Below are 20,524 nucleotides of genomic sequence, written 5' to 3' on the forward strand. Positions count from 1 at the left end.
CCTAACTTCTATAGATCTTCAACAACTAGCACAAACAATTGAGAATGGCTCATAAAACTCTATTGATCATTCTAATAGCAACTAAGGGCCCTGCCTCTTTTCTAAGTAGGTGACTTTTCAGCATTAATCCGATCACTTATACTCCTATTGCATGTACACAAACTCTAATTCAAGGAGAAAAAAGGTCAAAACAAAATGCAAATAAAGTAGGAAAAAGCATTGTTACTTTCAAAACTCATATAAAAGCCATTCTCGATATCATGAGGAGTGTTCTTATCTAAGTAGATACTTGAAATTAAGAAAAGTCAAAATATAAACTAGCATGCAGTCGCAGTCACATAAGCAATTATTGTCATTGTCATCACTCCTCGTCATAGATATCCTGGAAGAAAGTTTTATATGAGGTCATCCAAGCCCTTGAAGTGGAAGTGTTTAACTTTCAATTGCGAAGAGAGTGTTGGACAATAATTTACTAAGAAATTTCACCGTTATAAAAATGAGCCTAAATAATTACAATGGACTCATTAACCTTAAAAAGCACATAAAAAATATGCATTAACAAAAAACTAAAAGAGGTGATGCTTTCATTATGTATACGGGTGAGCAAAAAAACCAAATAATCGATTAAACCAAGAAAATCAAAAAAATAACCGAAAAAACTGAACCGAAAAAAAAACCAAATTAACCGATTAGAAAATCATAAAAAAAAAGTTTCAGTTTGGTTCGGTTTCGGTTTCCTAAAAAGTCTGAAACGCAATTAAACCAAATCGGTTCAACCAAGCCAACACTTAAAAAAACAAGTATAAATAGCTTCTAACCCTAAACTAAATGCAACGTCAGTCGCCCCTCTATGTCTCTCATCTCTCAAAATATTTTCATGCTCTTTTGTCTGCTTATCTCATCAAATGATTTGATATGAGATACAGATTGGATTCTAAAGGTCAACGTAAAGGAAAAGTAATTAATTATAGGTAAAGCTTTAATATTTCCTTAAGTAATTGATTACAAGTAAAGCTTCAATATTTCCTTTCAACATTTGAGTTAAATCTGTCTTCTTCTCTTCCACTCTTGCATGCTCTCTATCTCTCATCTCTCAACTTACCATGTCAGAGGTGAATTGCTGAAATGATTATTCCATCTGGCCGACAGGGTGGGGTATCCGGAGGAGGGTTGTTTCGTTTGTTTATTGGGGGTGGGGTGATTATGGATGGGTGGTAGTTTAGGAGTGGGAAGAGGCAGTGTAACTAACCTTGAGGCAGGGAAACGACTGGTGGTGGCCATGGATGTCAGATTCCAAAGATCCGAACAGTTAGTTTTTGTGGGGGTTAAGGCACACAACATATCTGAAATTAGAGATGATCCAACGGTGGACGAAGATGTTCCTCTGGCAGCACAACCTCTATTAGTTGCCAATTCCAAAGCTTGTAAATGCATTTTGGTTTGAACCGGTTTGGTTATTTATTGTGGTCCAAAATCGAACCGAACTGAAAATGCTCGGCCTTAATTTATGCACCACCTCACAAAATATTATACATTGCATTGGTATTTTTTTTATTGCCTTTTTTTTTCTTCACAAAAAAAAAAAATCTAAAAGGGGTGGTGTTTTTATTGTGCACCACCTCACAAAATATTATTCATTGCAATAGTTTTTTTTTATTCAGTTTTTTTTAATAAAAATCTATGTTTTTTTTTTATCCTTTAACATTTGGCTTATTAGATACTGAGCTTTCATGATTTATTGCAATTTGCTTCTTATATGATTATTATTCAAAATCTCATGACATGTGTTGTTGTAACCCATTTTTGGGGTCCCCACAAAAAAATAATATAAAATAGCCAAAGAAGGTTTAGAAAAAATAACAGGAGGCAGGAGCGCTCGGAAAAATGGTTGGAAGATTTGGTCAAGGAGGTTTAAAAAATACCAAGATCGGATTTTTTTCAGTATATTTCTTGGGATGATGAGAGCCCTGAGGGATAAGAAAAATTTTGAATTTTGAGGAGAAAAGCCCAAATTTGGATGTTTATGGACTTAATTGGATTTTTTAATGGATTTTTATAGGGGTTTTGATTGCAAGAAAAATTGGTTTTTAAAGTCAATGTGGGCTTTAATCAGAAGAAATTTAAGTTTTGGGGCCAAAATATATTTTTTTGGAATTTATTAGGCCCAAATCAGGGGCTTAATTGCATAAATATTGAAGTTTAATGGCCAATTAGGGACTTAATTAAGAAAAATCCGAAACCAGGGACCAAATTGGAAGAGCGCGTAAATGGAGGGGCTGAAATTATTCGGTCCAGGGGCCTAATTGAAGAAATTGGAAGTTTATTAATCAATTGAGGGCGTAATTGAACAAAACAGAGGCCAGGGATTAGAATGGAAAACGCGGGCCGACTTGAGGGGTGGAGGCCGAAATTAGCGGGGGGTGCAATTGAATTTTATCCTTGAAATCAGGATTAGATTTGAGGACTTAATAGAACAAAGGACAAATTAAGGACTGATTTGAAAAAACATATTTCTGGCGCCTTTTTTTTAAATGAAACGGCGCGTTTTCTCCAAAACGACGCCGTTTCATACATAAAAAAAAAAAAAAAAAAGGACCGAACGGTGCCGTTTTGAACGGCACTGTTCACCTTTCTTCTTCCCTTCCCCCCCGAACAGGCAGCAGAAAACAGGAAAAAAGAAAGCTTATTTAAATGGTTCTTGTCCCCTCTCTCCTACCGACCGGACCGAAACCCACACGCCGTTGAGGACATTGGCCGACCACTCCGCCGCGCACACACATACCGGGACCGAAGCCCGCACGGCCTTGACAGTCGCGCCCACATGGCCGACCAGCCTCCACCTTGGTTCGCCCCCAGGCTCCTTCTCCCCTTATAAAAGCAGGTAACCCGAAGAAAACAGGGACGAAAAAAAGAGGAGAGGAGCAAAGAAAAAAAAAAGAAAAGAAAAAAACCGAGACAAAAAGAAGAGAGAGAGAGAAACCGAAGGAGAGAGAAACCACTTAAAAAAAAAACAGAAAACAAAAGAACCCAAAGTTGAGAAGCTTGAGGAAAGCTGACACCCGGGAGAGAACTGAGGAACGAAACCGAAGGCAGTAAAACCGGGTGGAAACGACGACGAACCGTTGGCAGCAAACCGCACCCTCCGCCGTTCGAAACAGTCGCAGCACCACCGCGCAGCCACCGTTCGCGGAGTCACGTCACCGTAGCCTCACCAAGGTACGCCTCTTTACCCCCTGCAATTTTTGTTTTCCTTAAATATAGAATATATATTTTCCTCCTGCATGGGCAGAATCGTTTCTGCATGCAGGAGGTGGGTGAGGGAAAATAATTCCGCTCCCCCCGTTCGTGTTTGCTGGGCCAGGTTGATGCTGGCCCAGGTTGTTTTTTTCTTCTCTGGGCCAGACGGGTTTGGCCCCGGAAGTTTTTTGGGGTGGGCCAGAATGGTTCTGGCCCAGCCCTGTGATCTGGGCCGGTCGGGCCCAGACCAAGGAGTGATTTTTTAGTTGGGCCGAGATCGGCCCAGTTTTAATGGTGGGTGCCGAAGTCGGCCCAATGTTTTTTGGGCTGTCCGGCCCATTTAGTTGGGCCGGCCCGCCCACTTAACATATTATTATATGTTATTATATATTATATGATATATATGTGTGTATATATATAAAATAAAAAAAATATTCTGAAAAAATCTTTAAAAATATTGTTGATTTTCCTGCATGTTTTTGGTCAAAAGTGTTTAATGTTGGTTTGTATTTTTATACCGTAAAGATACAAAACCAGTGTTAAAAAATACCCGGTTTCTGTCAAAATATCAAAGATTTTCAGAATAAAAAAATGTTTTTTTTGCTTTCAAAAAAATTCTAAAAAAAATCCTAAAAAAAAATGTTGTGATTTTCCTGGCATTTTTTATCAAAGTGGATTAATATTGGGTTGTAATTTTTATACCGTAGAAATACAAACCCAGTATTAAAATACCCGATTTTTTGTTAAAACATCGAAAAAAATAAATATTTTCCAAAAAGGGTTTTGTTTTCATGCATACGGCTAGTCCTCCATATATATATATATAAATATTATAACATCATATTTTCACACAACAAGAAAATTTTCAAAACAATATATGTATTAGCATGCATTTTGGCTTTAATAACCAGTTTATTTAAGCCATGAGAACTAGGCCAATATTTCAAAAAAAATCAAAAATCTTTTTTTTTTTTGTTGTTTTTCTTTTTAGTATTTGGGATTACGAATTTATACGTAAAACGTATTCCTAAATATTATTAATAAGAAATTTTTGGTATGGACGTGGTAGAACGGTTAGGATTTTAACCTACGATAATAGATAAAGCCTTTCTACCGAGGAGGATTTTTCTTGAACCATAGACAGACCAACATACTAGGAAAATACGAAAATACCTTAGTTTTTATCAGACAATAAAACAATGCAGCTTACCTTAGGTAAGGCGTATTTGGGGTGCTAATACCTTCCCTTTACGCAACCAGTCCCCGTACCCGATCTCTGAGACCAGTTAGGGTTCCTAGTGACCAAAATACTAGGTGGCGACTCCCGTTCCATTTTTACCAATAAAAGACTATTTTTTTTTTGTATCCCTATAGATATATATATAGATTTACATGGTAGATTAAGAAAATGGAAACAAACATATAGTTTTTTTCGCCGCGACGCCGCACACGTGCGACAGAATGGCGACTCCACTGGGGACCTTCGTAGACTAAGCTTTGTTTTGTCTGATTTATTTGTGTTTCGTGTGTTTATTGTTAATATGCCCTCGTTCTTTTATTTGCGTATTTTATTTTATTTTATTCTACTCATATTATTCATACGGAAGCAATTTTTATACATTGTCTCATGCATCACTTGCTTTAATTTTGAAAAGCACACACAAGCTTTAAGTTAAGTGGGGAAATTAGCGATTTACCCTAAGACTATTGGTCAGGGTTTAAATGCGTGAAACACCCAACTCATATCTGAGTGCCTGCTTGGTAATGGTGGGCATACGTGTCTTAACTGTTTCTTGCAACGCCCCCCATACTTCTTTACGAAGAACGTCACTGGGCAGATATGAGACCCTTCGAGACCAGCCTATAGAAAAACTACCCACTCTCACTTGATAATTAGAGCTTGTCCTTAGGTTGTTGAATCTTACTTTCATTTTGCATCACGATTAATAATTTGAATTCATCAACCCAGGTTTGAGCTGAAAATCATGACTAAGTAACCTCTCTTTGGAGAAACCTTTCCAAGAATATGGACAAGAGTCTGAGTTGGCTCAGATTGACCGAAGGAAAATGCCCAGAATCGATACTAAGTGGTTTACCATGCATTACCAAGGTAAATCACATGGTCAACGACTTAGGAAAGTTGCTGCGCTATCATGGAATATGTCGACGAGACTTTGTTTGAAAGGAGATATGGGAGAATTGCACAGATAATGAGGTTACCTGTACAAGCAGCGGCGATCAAAAGCCCTTCTGAGTTTTTGGGATCCAAGTTATCGGTGTTTTACCTTTGGAAACATCGATATGACACACCACCTCTTGGAAGAATATGAGAGAATTCTGGACTTTCCAATGACAGCCACAGAATCTACCACCACGTGAGACGCGGCCCTTGTGTGTCAGATTTGAAGACACAGCTTCGGAAGTAGTCACTTATTAATGCTTAGGAAAGATCAGCCAGTGTAGAGTCGCCGAAGGGGGTTTTAAATGGAAGGTCATTGAAGCCCGAATGAAGAAAAATGCCGAAGAAGGCAAGTTGGGGAGTACGAGCGTTATAGTTGGGTGGCCTTCGCCATTTTTGGACTAGTGTTGTTCCCTTCCGAAACTGGGGTCATCAGTTTTAGAAGCAGCAAGTGTCTTCGTCGAGTATGAGCAAAGTGACCGGATCAATCTTCCTCAGCCATCTTGGGGAACATGTTATCGCTTAATATCACTGCCGAGGCACAGGGAAAAGGAGCTATGAGGATGTTGCGTCCCTATGCTATAACTATGGATAATCAAGTCATATCGAAGCACCAAGAGACATTTTCAACAACTTTTGGTGGTTTGACTTGCGACCGTTAAAGATTACCATACACGATGAGACTTGGAAGAATTGTTGGATGAGAAGGCATGGAGGGATAAGTATGCAGCATTGCAAGTAGCAACTTCAAATGGAAAGCGCCGTGGATGAAAGCAACGCTATTTGCACAATGAGCTGCGGAAGCAAGAGATGGGTTCCTTTGATTGGTGTAACCGGCTTACATCGGCTATGCACCCGCCTCGTAACAAGCCAGTTGGGCGGAATGCAATATACGCCAAGAACCTCGGGTTTAGCTGATTTCATTGGGTTATTCAAGCACCAACGCGTTCTATCAAGAAATGGAGCTTATACCGACAGGATTGGGAAAGACCCGTGAGGTGAAAAGAGAAGAAGGAAGCAGTTTTGAAAAGCCTCATTCAGACATATAATTATATATAAGTCTGGAGGAATGAAGATTTTTCTGAGTAAAGGGTCTGTCTACACAGAACAGTCTGAGGCAACTATGGAACCCCAGAAAAGGAAAGAAAGGAAATGATTGAGGAAGATCTAAGAAAGCAGTTAGATCAGTGTTATAATAGAACTCAACAAAAGTAAGGGGCGACAGCAACTGTTAGAGAACCAGCTAGAGGAGGAAAATACGATGAGAGTTTTTTCTAAATCAGCGGTTAGAAAAACAAGAGAAGGCAGCTAATGTCTCTAAAGGAATGGCAGAAAAGGGCTGAGGTAGCTGAAGAAGAGATAAGCAACAGGAGTCCAGGCTATGAGTTGAGGGTGGAGTCGAATAGCTAATTATTGAACGAGTTGGTCAAGAGTATGGGATACGCAGAAAAAAGAATTGGCTAAGGTTATGAGAGGGCACAAGCAAAAGGCGTGAATGTTGATAAGAGCACGATGGGATTCTTTGAAGTTAAGGGAAGGTAAACTTCTTTTTAAGAAAGAAAATAGAACACTGTTGAAAGGCTAGGCGAAGAATTGTCTAGCAACGGCTCGATACAGAAGAAGAAAGGAAGGTTAGAACTCAATACATGGTCAACTTAGAGGAAGAAAGAAATGCGAGAAAGGGCCGCTGAGTCTGACATGAGAGATTACCAGAAGAGAGCTGAGTCTTCAAAAGGAAGAATGAGGGCTTATACAACGGAAATTGAGGTAAACGAGAAGAAGAGTTAAGGCAGTTGAGAAGAAAGCACTACTTCGAGATGGAAGAGAAATGAGATAAGGCTAAGCAAAGAGCGTCAAGAATGCCAGGACTACATGGACAGCTTTACAGTTCAAATCAATTCCAAAATAGCAGAGCTGGATATCAAAAAGGAAGGAGGCTACAGAGGATAAGAGATAAGTTGGCACAATCAGAGGATATGGTGCGAATATTGGAAAGTAAGCAACGAAGCTTTAGGAGCCAGCAACGAAGCAATAATCGGAGATAACGCTGTATTCCATGATAAGATAAGACATATGTCAAAACAGGTTGAGCACGTAGCCGTTGTGCGGAGAAGGTTGCAACAGCAAAAGCCACCGAAGTTGGAAATGACGGTTCAAAGTATAGAGAATACATGGGGGCCATGGTCTGTTTTATTAGGGATTTAGCTAATAGGGGAAATGCCTTTTAGAAGTAGCAATGTATAGGACTTCTCTTTTCCATTATTGTTTTGTATGAGCAAATCTTGTTATTTATAAGAAGTCCATGACGTATTTCCTTTCTTAATGTGTTGAGTAAGCCACTATGATAAGAACTTTGGCAAAACCCTCCTTTATATGGTAATCCGGTCAACTCAGAAATCTTGCTTAAAGGTTACGAAAGTCATGAATCGGCTCATAATATATATATCATACACATTACATATGCATCGCATTCTCATCATACATTTGTTTTTAATTCATCATTTGCATCGCCAGATCGTGAAAACATAGGTCCCATATCCAGAGTCCACCAAACCTGGTCAAGATCAAGAATGGAAAACGAAGGAAAGAGCTCAATTAGAGTCGCACTACCAACCGAGTTGGAATCAGTGAAAAATGAAGTTTCTCGACTGACCAATCTGCTGAGCAACTGTTAAGAACCAAGAATGGAGAGGGAACGTCTACCCAACCACCTATAGGAGCACCGTCAGTTCATGTCCCGGGGTTATCTCAAACTTGGGGGCAGATTCAGCGACGGTGTGAAGCGCTGGCACTTTGCACCTGTTAGTTCCCATTCAGCCCCCTCAAAGCTCGCATCACTGTAGATTTAACAACCGAGGGGCCTTCCGATAATAGGTCCACTGGTTCTTGTGAACGAGGACAAAATATCAGCATTAGAAGAAAGGTTTAAGAGCAGTCGAGGGAAATGATTGGTTTGACCCCATGCGAGCGTCGGAAATATGCTTGGTACCAAACCTCACGGTACCAAAAGATTTTAGGATACCGGAGAGTTTATAAGGTACACTGGGTTGGAATGCCCAAACACTCACCTTCGATCTTATTGCAATAAGATGGCTGAGGTGATTCATATGACGATAAGTTAATGATCTACTTTTTCCAAGACAGTCTATCGGGATCTGCGTTAAGTTGGTACATGAGGCTGGATAATGTCAAGATTAAGAAAATGGAGGAAGGACTTAGTGGAGGCTTTCCTAAAGCAATACAAGTTCAATTTAGAAAATCGCTCCAGATTCGAAACGAGCCTCATGTCATGGAAAAGAGAAGCCAAGAGTCAGTGAGGGCTTATGCGCAAAGATGGAGAGACGAGGCCACGCATGTGCAACCCCCTTTTAATAGAAATAGAGATGGTGACATTTATTCGTCAATACATTCAAGGCACCGCTTACTATGAGCATTTAATGGGTAGCTCATCTCAACATTTCTTGATGTTGTAACGTGTGGCCGAAAGAATAGAGCAAGGAATTAAAGCTGGGCGCATAGTAGAGCCTTTAGAGAAGAAAGGTTTTATGTTGGAAGGAAAAAGAGAATGGTGACGTCAACAATTTGAAGGCGGGTACAAAGGCAAGAAAGTAAATTTCCGTAGTCCACAAGCACCTACCGCTCAATCTCACGCATAAACTTTAACCAATCTTTTTCACCTAACACCGAACAAATAACCAGCCAAAACTACCAAAATCACTACCAAATCACTACCAAAGACCCCACCAAGATACACTTCAGAACAACTGCCGCCTTTACCCATGCCATTTGAAGGACATGTATGCCAAACTGTTGAGCATTGGACAAGTAGCTCCTATCCCTACACTACCATACAACCACCATTCCCAATTTGGTACAAGCCTGATTTGACTTGCGAGTACCATGGGGGTAATCCCGGGCATGGGATTGAAACTTGCTATGCATTCAAAAGAGGTTATTGGAGCTTATTAAGGGCGGGATGGGTATCCTTCGAAGACAAGCCCAATGTTTAATTCAAACGCATTGCCTAAACATGCTCCAAATAGTGGTGGAATAGGCATGATCGAAGTGGGAAATCAAGGCAAGGTGTTGAAGGTGCCGATGAAAAGGTTGTACGACATGTTAGTACAATCAGGATTTCTAAAGGCAAAGGCGGTAAGGCAATCGGGGAGAGGTGACTACTGTGAGTTCCACGGAAGAGATGGACATCACATTGAGGATTGCGCAGAGTTTTGCGAAAAGATCGCAAAAATGTTGAAGATGGGACAATTGAGGATTGAACCCATGGAGAGCAGGTGTGAGGTGAGCATGATGGAAGGCCAAGATGAGATGGCAGGAGTTTGCCGGATCCAACAGACTGCTAATGGGCCCCCAAGGCTGATCTTGATTAAACCGTCCTACACAAAAGAGAATCACAATGCCATGCCGTATAATTATGGGTATGCCTCCGACATTCGAGCGCCTCTTCCTTTGTTCCAGACGGAGATAAGTGGTTTGACCAGGAGTGGTCGTTGCTTTACGCCTGAAGAATGGAGGAAGGAAAAGGGTAAGGAGGTGGTAGATCTGGACAAAGCTCCCGAAGTTAATAAACCAGTAACGGAAGAGGAGTCGAATGAGTTTTTGAAGTTGATCAAGCATAGCGAATATTGCATAGTGGATCAACTAAAAAAGACCCCAGCGCGGATCTCCCTTATGTCCTTGATACTCAGCTCTGAGCCGCATCGAAATGCCTTGCAAAAGGTATTGAATGAGGCATATGTACCTCAAGACATTGAGCATAAAACCATGGAGCATTTAGTAGGGAGGATCCATGCAACTAATTACCTCTACTTCACGGCTGATGAGCTTGATGCCGAAGGTACCGGACACAACAAGCCTTTATACATTACTGTTAGGTGCAAAGACTGTCTTGTAGGGAAGGTGCTCGTCGATAATGGCTCGGCCTTCAACGTGCTGCCAAAGCACATTCTAGAGGAAATGCCGATTGATGAATCTCATATGAAGCCAAGTACTATGATGGCCAGAGCGTATGATGGCTCACCTAGGCCAATACTTGGGACTTTAGAAGTGGAGCTATATGTGGGACCGCAAATGTTCCTAGTGACACTTCAGGTTATGGATATCCACCCTTCCTATAGCATGTTGTTGGGAAGACCTTGGATTCACGCGGCGGGGGCAGTAACTTCGTCATTGCACCAATGCTTGAAGTACATCATGAATGGGATGTTGGTAACTGTCAAGGCTGAGGAGGCAATACCCATGATAAAGAATGTGGCTGTGCCTTTCATCGAAGCGGAGGATTGCAAGGATGGCAATATCCATGCTTTTAAGATCGTGAACACCGACTGGGTGCCGGAGAACACCATGCTAAGAAGGCCAAGGATTTCAGAAGCAGCAAGGATGGCAAGTCTATGCTTCTTGAACCGTGGGGTCCCACGTCAATATAACTTTGCTGTCAGGAATACCAGAAGGGGCTTTAATCCGACATGGAAGAGAAAGGCTGATCAAAGATTTGGGTTAGGATATCAACCTAACCAAGAGGATTATCGTTGGGCTGCTAATCGGAGAAGGACAAGAAGGATGGCTAGAATCAAAGGAAGAGATCTTGAAGAAGAATAATTAGAAATCCCTCCCCTTAGCGTATCATTCCCAAGAGCTGCATACATAGTGCAACATGATAAGGGAGCTGAAAGCCTGGGTATAGAACTAGCTCAGATGAGCATAAACACCTTGGAGGGAAACGAGAGGAAAGGGGATGACGTGAAAGCAGTCACGGGAAAAGAAGATGAAGCGCTGCCACAGCTGACGATCCATACGCTAGAAGAAGTCTCCGCCAAGACCGTTGTGCGCAAGCTGGCTCCAGGCGAAAAGTTTCAGAATTGGGTGACACAAGAAGCTCCAGTGGTTTTCAAAATGTAAACCAACTTTTGTTTGCCTTAGCATGTTTTTGTCATTTGCTTTTGTTTTCTCTAGCTGACAATCAAGGCTCATGATGTCAGCTAGATTCTATATTTGTCATAGAGCCCACTTTTTTCCTTTGAATGAATGTGAGATCATGCACTTTTTCAGAAATTGTTTTTATATATATATGCATTTACACCCAGCACTTCCCGCTTTCAGGAATCCTGAAAGCGGATCTCCAACAACATCACATACATTTAGCATCAAGAATAAATGGCCAAACTTGAACGAGCATGTAATAGCTATGGAAGAAGAAGAGTGGGATGAAAGCAATATCAGTGAATTCACCAGGCTAGTAGAACAACAGGAACAGACTTGGAAGCCTGCCACCGAGGAACTCGAAACCATCAATGTGGGCAATGGTCAGCTCAAGAAAGAGTTGAAAATAGGTACCCTAATTACTTCTAAACAAAGGATAAAAATGATCACCCTATTACAAGAGTATTCAGATGTCTTTGCTTGGTCCTATGAAGATATGTCCGGTTTGGATACAAGTATTGTAGAACACAAGATACCGTTGGAGGAAGGTTATAAGCCAGTCAAGCAGAAGCTAAGGAGGGCCCACCCAGACGTCTGGATCAAGGTCAAGGCAGAACTCGAAAAGCAGTGGGATGCTGGTTTTCTAGAAGTAGTTAGATACCCACAATGGGTATCTAACATTGTTGTGGTGCCTAAGAAGGAAGGGAAGATTCGAGTTTGTGTGGATTTTCGGAATTTGAATAAAGCTAGCCCTAAGGATGATTTTCCTCTACCACACATAGATGTTTTAGTGGATAATGCTGCCCGAAGTTCCACTTATTCCTTTATGGACGGTTTTTCAGGATACAACCAAATAAAAATGGCTTTAGAGGATAAGGCGAAAACAACTTTTGTCACACCTTGGGGGACCTACTGCTACAAGGTCATGCCATTTGGGTTAAAGAACGCGGGTGCAACATATCAAAGAGCAATGGTGACTCTATTCCACGACATGATGCACAAAGAAATTGAGGTGTATGTAGATGATATGATTGTCAAGTCTAAAAAGGAACAAGATCATGTGGAAGTTTTGAGGAAGTTATTTGAGAGGTTGAGGAAGTATGAACTAAGGCTTAATCCTGCAAAATGTTCATTCGGAGTTAAATCGGGCAAGCTGTTGGGATTTGTGGTAAGTGATAGAGGTATAGAGGTGGATACGGATAAAGTAAGGGCCATCCAGGCCATGTCGTCCCCTAAGACGGAGAAAGAAGTAAGAGGATTCTTGGGAAGGTTGAATTACATTGCTCGGTTTATAGCTCAGCTAACAACAACATGCGAGCCTATATTCCGACTACTAAGGAAAAAGAATCCCGGAACCTGGAATGAGGAGTGTGAGGAGGCATTCAATAAAATCAAGCATTATTTACAAAATCCACCTTTACTGGTTCCTCCTGTATCAGGAAAACCTCTAGTATTATATCTAACCCTTACTGAAGTAGCCATGGGTTGTGTATTGGGTCAACATGATGAAACCGGAAGGAAGGAAAGAGCTATTTATTACTTGAGTAAGAAATTCACTGAATGTGAGTCCAGATACACGGAGATAGAAAGGCTCTGTTGTGCGTTGGTGTGGGCGGCAAAGAGGTTGAGACATTACATGTTATACTATACCACTTGGTTGATTTCAAAAGTGGATCCTCTGAGGTATATTTGTAATAAGCCTTTTCTCTCAAGTAGGATTGCAAGGTGGCAAGTTTTGTTGGCAGAATATGACATAGTGTATATGACAAGGAAAGCCGTAAAAGGGAGTGCAATCGCAAACCATCTGGCCGATAATGCTATTGAAGATTACGAACCTTTGGATTTTGATTTCCCTGATGAAGATATATTGTCAATAGAAAAGGAAGAAGAAAAGACAGATTGGTGGACCATGTTTTTTGATGGAGCAGTAAATGTATATGGTAACGGGGCAGGGGCGGTAATAATCTCTCCTGATAAGAAACAATACCCCGTTTCGGTCAAACTACACTTCGAGTGCACCAACAATACAGCTGAGTATGAAGCTTGTATCCTGGGTTTAGAAGCAGCATTGGAGCTGAAAATAAAGAAGATAGATGTATATGGGGACTCAATGTTGATCATTTGCCAGGTAAAAGGGGAATGGAAAACCAAAGAAGAAAAGTTGAGGCCTTACCAGGAATACCTATCCATGCTAGCAAAGGAATTTGAAGAAATTAGATTCACCCATCTGGGAAGGGAGGGGAACCATTTTGCGGATGCTTTGGCCACATTAGCTGCTATGACTACCATTGATCTCAAGTGCAAGGTACAACCGGTACACATTGATATTAGAAATGATCCAGCTCACTGTTGTTTAGTTGAGGGAGAGATAGACGGACAACCTTGGTATTACGATATCAAGAATCTGGTGCAGAATCAGGAATATCCGGTGGGAGCTTCTAAGACGGATAAGAAAACTTGAGAAGGTTAGGCTATAGACTTCTATTTTAGATGGAGAGATTTTATATAAAAGGTCATTTGATGGAACCTTGTTAAGGTGTTTGGATGAGGCAGATACTAGAAGGGCATTAAAAGAGGTCCATGAGGGGATTTGCTCAACCCATGCTAGCGGACATATAATGGCAAGAAAAATCCAAAGGGCTGGTTATTTTTGGATGACACTAGAAAAAGATTGTATAGACTATGTCAGAAAATGTCACAAATGTCAAATTTACAGTGACAAGGTCAACATGCGACCAGCTCCTCTGTTTAACCTAACATCTCCATGGCCCTTCGCGATGTGGGGAATTGATGTAATTGGACCTATAAACCCAAAAGCGAGCAATGGTCATAGATTTATCCTCGTGGCTATTGACTACTTCACAAAATGGGTAGAAGCCGGGTCATTTGCTCATGTGACGCAAAAAAGTGGTGAAGAAGTTTATTGAGAGAGATTTGATATGTCGGTATGGTCCACCAGAAAAGATTATAACTGACAATGCCCAAAATTTCAACGGCAAAATGATAATAGAGCTCTGTACTAAATGGAAAATCAAGCATTTCAATTCTTCGCCGTATAGACCAAAGATGAATGGGGCGGTAGAAGCTGCTAACAAGAATGTCAAAAAGATTATTCAGAAGATGGTAGTCACCTACAGGGATTGGCATGAGATGTTGCCATTTGCCCTTCATGCATATCGCACCGCAGTCCGAACCTCGACAGGGTCTACCCCATATTCTCTAGTATACGGTATGGAGGCAGTGATGCCTTTGGAAGTGGAAATCCTGTCGTTAAGAGTGTTAATAGATTCTGAGTTAGAAGAGGCCGAGTGGGCTAAAGTGAGACACGAGCAACTGAATCTGATAAGTGAAAAGAGGATGGCCGCAATATGTCATCACCAGCTTTACCAGAAACGAATGGCTAAGGCGTATGATAAGAAGGTTAGACCGCGGATGTTTCAAGAAGGGGATCTAGTATTAAAGAAAATATTGTCATTACCCGGAGATGATCAAAGCAAATGGGCACCAAATTACGAGGGTCCTTATGTAGTAACAAAGGCATTCTCAGGAGGAGCATTGAAGTTAGCTAGAATGGATGGAGAAGACTTGGCTAGGCCTGTGAATTCTGACTCTGTAAAAAGATATTATGCTTGATGTAAGCCCTTTAAATCAATAAAGCAAAGTTTGGCCATTGATTTCTTTCTTCTTGCATTGATCTCACAACATTCATCTTCGCATTGAACGCATTTCTTCTCTATATAAAAGCTCAAACTAGGGTCACACCCCTACGTTGGGGGCAATACAAGATGTTTGTATAAAAGTATTACGGAAGCCAACAAATTTGAAAACCAAGCTAAAGCATTTGACAAAAGCATGACAAAAAGGCAATAACAAGTCATACATTTTGAGAGAAGAAAATCAAAGAATTATTCTCCAAGAATATGATCAGTAAAAAGAGGCAGCGCGAGAGATGAATCCAGCATATGACTTCAAAAGCAAGCTCGTATTAAGAAAGAGCTTCATGAACTAGAAGAAGATGATAGGGCCTATGTTTCAAAAACCAGGTACGGATACATGCATTGCATCTAATCATAAATCATTGCATGTATGTTCTTGTCTCTATCGTTACAGGAGGAGATCTTAGTGCATTCCAACAAGATTGGGGACGAATAATGAATCGTTAGAACAACAAGAAGAGAAAATAATCGTCAAAACCCGCCAGCAGGAAGAGCGACATCGATAACATTTTGGAAAAAAAGGAATCGCTAGATGGGATTCCAAGTTGATTAAAGGAGATCGCCAGAAGGGATCTCGTGTTTTACTATTCGGAGGTCGCCAGATGGGACCTCGTATTTCATTTTGGTTAAAAAAAGGAATCGCCAGATGGGATTCCAAGTTGATTAAAGGAGATCGCCAGAAGGGATCTCGTGTTTCACTATTCGGAGGTCGCCAGATGGGACCTCGTATTTTATGTGGGTTGAAAAGGAATCGCCAGATGGGATTCCAAGTTGATCGCCAGAAGGGATCTCGTGTTTCACTACTTGCAGGCAGCCAGATGGGACCTCATATCTCATATTTCATATAGGAATCGCCAGATGGGGTTCCAAGTTGATTAAAGGAGATCGCCAGAAGGGATCTCATATTTCGATAATTGTCAAAAGAGGTCGCCAGAGGGGACCTCATATTTTCTATTTTCAGGGAATCGCCAGATGGGATCCCAATGTTTGAGACCGAAGAGGATGTTGTAAAGAAAGAGTTTTAGATCGATCAAGCTTCGACCAGATCAGTTTCAGGAGTTCAAACTGGGTTATCTTTATAAAACTTACTACGCCTTTGCTCCGTAAGCATTATAAAGAGGGGGCATCTGTTGTAACCCATTTTTGGGTCCCCACAAAAAAATAAAAATGATAATAAATAAATAGCCGAAGAAGGTTAGAAAAATAACAGGAGGCATAAGCGCTCAGAAAATGGTCGAAAGATTTATCAAGGAGGTTAAAAAATACAGAGATTGGATTTTTGGCAGTATTTTCTTGAAGGATGAGAGCCCTGTTGAGAACGAAAATTTAAATTTTTTGAGAGAAAAGCCCAAATTTGGATGTTTATGGACTTAATTGGATTTTATTTTGAATTTATAGAGGATTGGAGTGCAAGAAAAAATTTATTTTTAGGTCAATTTGGGTTTTTAATTGGGAGAAATTTAAGTTCTGGGGCCAAAATATATTTTTTTTGGAATTTATTAGGCAAATCAGGGGCTTAATTGCATAAATATTGAAGTTTAATGGCCAATTAGGGGCTTAATTGTGAAAATCCGAAACCAGGGACCAATTTGGAACACGCGGGTAAATAGAGGGGGCTGTCTTGATTTGATCCAAGGGTGTAATTGAAGAAATTGGAAGTTTATTGATCAATTGAGGGCTTAATTGCATAAATCAGAGGCCAAGGACCAAGATGAAAAACGCGGCCAACTATGGGGGCGAAGACCGAAATTGGCATGGACGTAATTGAAAGAATCAAAAGATAATTGAGGGCTGAGTTGAAATTTTGCGTATTCTGGCGCCTTTTTTAAATGAAACGGCGCGTTTTCCCCAAAACGACGCCGTTTCATATATTAAAAAAAAAAAAAAAGAGGACCGAACGGTGCCGTTTTGAACGGCACTGTTCCTCTTTCTTCTTCCTCCCCTAACGTGCAGCAGCATGGATGAAAAACGTTGTTTAATCAACCGGTGCCCCTCTCTCCTCGCGTGCACTGACAGACCAGGCCCATGCACGTCGGACGACGCGAAGCCAGGAGGGCCACGCCGTGATCGACCACGCTCACCGACCAGCCGACCGGCGCTGTGCTGCTCCCCACGTTGCCTAGCTCAACCCACGTCATTCTGCTCCCCACGCTGCCCATGCAGCCCCTGCTCGCCTATAAAAGAAAGGTGGAGATTGTAAGCACGGGGGAGGAAAAGAGAAGGAAAATAACCGAGACGAAGAGAGAGAGAGACTGAAGGAGAGAGAAACAGTGGACTAAAGTAATAAACACATAAAATTCAAGGAAACGAAGCTGGGAGAAGGGGTAAGAAGATTGAAGCCGTTGGGAAAGCTTAGTGGAAAGAAAAAAAACCAAGCACGACCCGAGAGGCACCGGACTGTTGGGAACCGTCTTTGTGAGCACCGTCAACCCGGACGTTCGACCAGCAACATCACCTCCGCCGTGCCAGGTATTCTTCTTTCCCCCCTGCGTTTTCATTTTTTGTTTATTTTTGTTATCCTCCTGCATGCAGAATCGTTCTGCATGCAGGAGGTAGGGGAAGGGAATTATTTTCCCTTCCCCGTGAGTTTTTTTTTTTACACTGGGCCGGGTTTCCGGCCCAGTTTTGTTATTATTTATTTTGGGCCAGATCGAGTCTGGCCCAGTCTAAAGAGTTTTTGTGTTGGGCCGAGATCGGCCCAACCTCCTTGCGGGCCGAGATCGGCCCAACCTCATTGCGGGCCGAGATCGGCCCAACCTCCTTGCGGGCCGAGATCGGCCCGATTCCAGCGGGGTTGGGTTCGGCCCATTCATTTGGGCCGGCCCAACCCGAATTTTATTATATATATATTATGAATTATAGTATTTGGTAATATATATGTGTGTATATTGTGTATATATATTTTATTAAAAAAAATATTTCGAAAAATCTTGAAAAATATTGTTGATTTCCCTGAATATTTTTTGTCAAAATGGGTTAATGTTGGTTGGTATTTTTATACTGTAAAGATACAAAACCAGTGTTAAAAATACCCGGTTTTCCTAAAAATATCAAAGATTTTCCGAGAAAAAAATGTTTTTGCTTTCAAAAAAAATTTTCTAAAAGTACTTAAAAATGTTGTTGATTTTTCTGCATATTTTTATTAAGGTGGAATAATATTGGGTTGTATTTTTATACCGTAAGGATACAAGCTCGGTATTTAAATACCCGATTCACGTCAAAAAGCAAAAAAATTAATAATAATAATATTTTCAAAAATTGTTTTTGTTTTAAAATACGACTTAGTCTCTCCAATATATATAGATATAAATATCATAACATCATTTTTTTTTTTACACAACAAAGAAAATTTCAAAACAATATATGTATTAGCATGCATTTTGGCTTTAATAACCAGTTTATTTAAGCCATGAGAACTAGGCCAATATTTCAAAAAATTTCAAAAAAATTCTTTTTGTTTTCTTTTTTAGTATTTGGGATTACGAATTTATACGTAAAACGTATTCCTAAATATTATTATTTTGGTATAGACATTAGAACGGTTAAGATTTTACCCGATAAGATAAAAGACCTTCTTACTGAGGAGGATTTTTCTTGAACCATAGACAGACCAACGACTAGAATGTACAATAACAGCTTAGTTTTTATCAGACAATAAAACAATGCAGCTTACCATAGGTAAGGCGTATTTGGGGTGCTAATACCTTCCCTTTACGCAACCAGTCCCCGTACCCAATCTCTGAGACCAGTTAGGGTTCCTAGTGACCAAAATACTAGGTGGCGACTCCCACTCCATTTTTACCAATGAAAAATAATATTTTTCGTATCTCCATATATATATATTACTTCGTCGATTTAAAAATGGAAAAAACTTAGTCTTTTCGTCGCGACGCCTCATACGTGCGACAATCTTAATAAGAAATCCTCTAACTCCTCAGGGACAAAGGAAAGGAGTGCACAATCCTTTTCTCCACAATTGGTAAATAAATACTCGTCTCCTTTTTTTTATATATGCCTTATTAATTCCCTTTTTTTTTATTGAGATGCTCATAAGGATATGCATGTAGCAGGAGGAGGAAGATAATGTTGAAGCGATCTTAAATGTTGATGACAGTGAGCTTGAAAACAGTGATCATTGTCGCACGTCGAAAAATTCCACACGACATCGGCTGGCGATTTTTATTATTATTGTTTTGTTTGGTTCGTTGGAGTCGCCACCTAGTATTATGTTCACTAGGAACCTAAGGTCTGCGGGAGTCTGAGTAAGGGACTGGTTGTACAAGGGGAAGACGCATCACCCCCAGTGCACCCTACCTAAGGCAAGCTGCATTATTGTTTGATTGTTTTTCTAGGTCGGGTTTCTATTCGCTGGTCTTTTCTAAGGTTCAAGGCAGATCTCCCCTCGTGAGGAAGTCTCTACCTTATTCAGTTAAATCCTAACCATTCTAAAGTCTTAATTTTAAAATTGCTTTTATTTACACCTTGTATCTTTAATACCCGAGGATGTACATTATCGCGTAATTTTACACCCCACAAATATTCAAGTCTACATCCAGATCCTAGGAAAAAAAAGGTTGAAAAAAAGGTTTTTGACATTTTGGCCAAACCCTAATGGACAATCATAATCTGGTTACGATATCCATTTTATTTTTTAAAGACATGAAAAAGATGCAATTTTTCGTTTTTTTGTATTTTTTTGTTTTGAAAAATATGCTTGGAAAAATTTTAGAATTTGGCCGTATGCAATGAAATAATTTTTTCTTTTCGAAAATGCTTTGATTTTTTTGAAATATTTTGGTGAAAACCAGGTATTTTAATACCGAATTTGTATTTTACAATGTAAATATACAACTCGATATTATGCAAAACTTGGTGGAAAAATATTTAAGAAAACCACAAATTTTTACATGATTTTTTTTGAATATTTTTGAAAATTTTTTTATTTATTTTATTTATTTTTTTATTTTTTGGGCTGGGCGGGGCCAGAACCGGCCCGGCCCAAGTGACTAATTAATTAGCCACTGCATGCAGAAATGAATTCTGCATGCAGCGGCTACGAAGAATGAAGAAGAAAAAATGGAGCAGGGAGGAGAGAGTTACCTAGCGTGGAGAGAGTCGGCAGCCTGGCTGGTGGTGCGCGGTGTGACTGGAGGCGGCGAGGCCGGCGGCGTGCACTGGTCCCGGCTGGAAGAAGAAGGAAACAGACCCTGCAGAGGAGAAGGAAAGCTCACGGTTGCAACTGTTGGAGCGGATGAAGAGAGAGCTGCTGTCCTGGCGGTCTCTTGGAAAGGCAGAAGCTTCTGGTCGAGGTGGAAGCCGCTGTAAAGGGTGGTTTCGCTGCTGCTGCTGCTGGGGTTGCGGTGGTGAAGAAAAAAGAAGTTTTGCAGGGAAGAGAGGGAGAGAGAGAGAGGTGTTGCAGGCTTCGGTGAGGTTGCTGGGTGATGGATGGGATGTG

This window comes from Populus alba, chromosome 1 (assembly GCF_005239225.2).
Source record: "Populus alba chromosome 1, ASM523922v2, whole genome shotgun sequence".
Lineage (NCBI taxonomy): Eukaryota > Viridiplantae > Streptophyta > Magnoliopsida > Malpighiales > Salicaceae > Populus > Populus alba.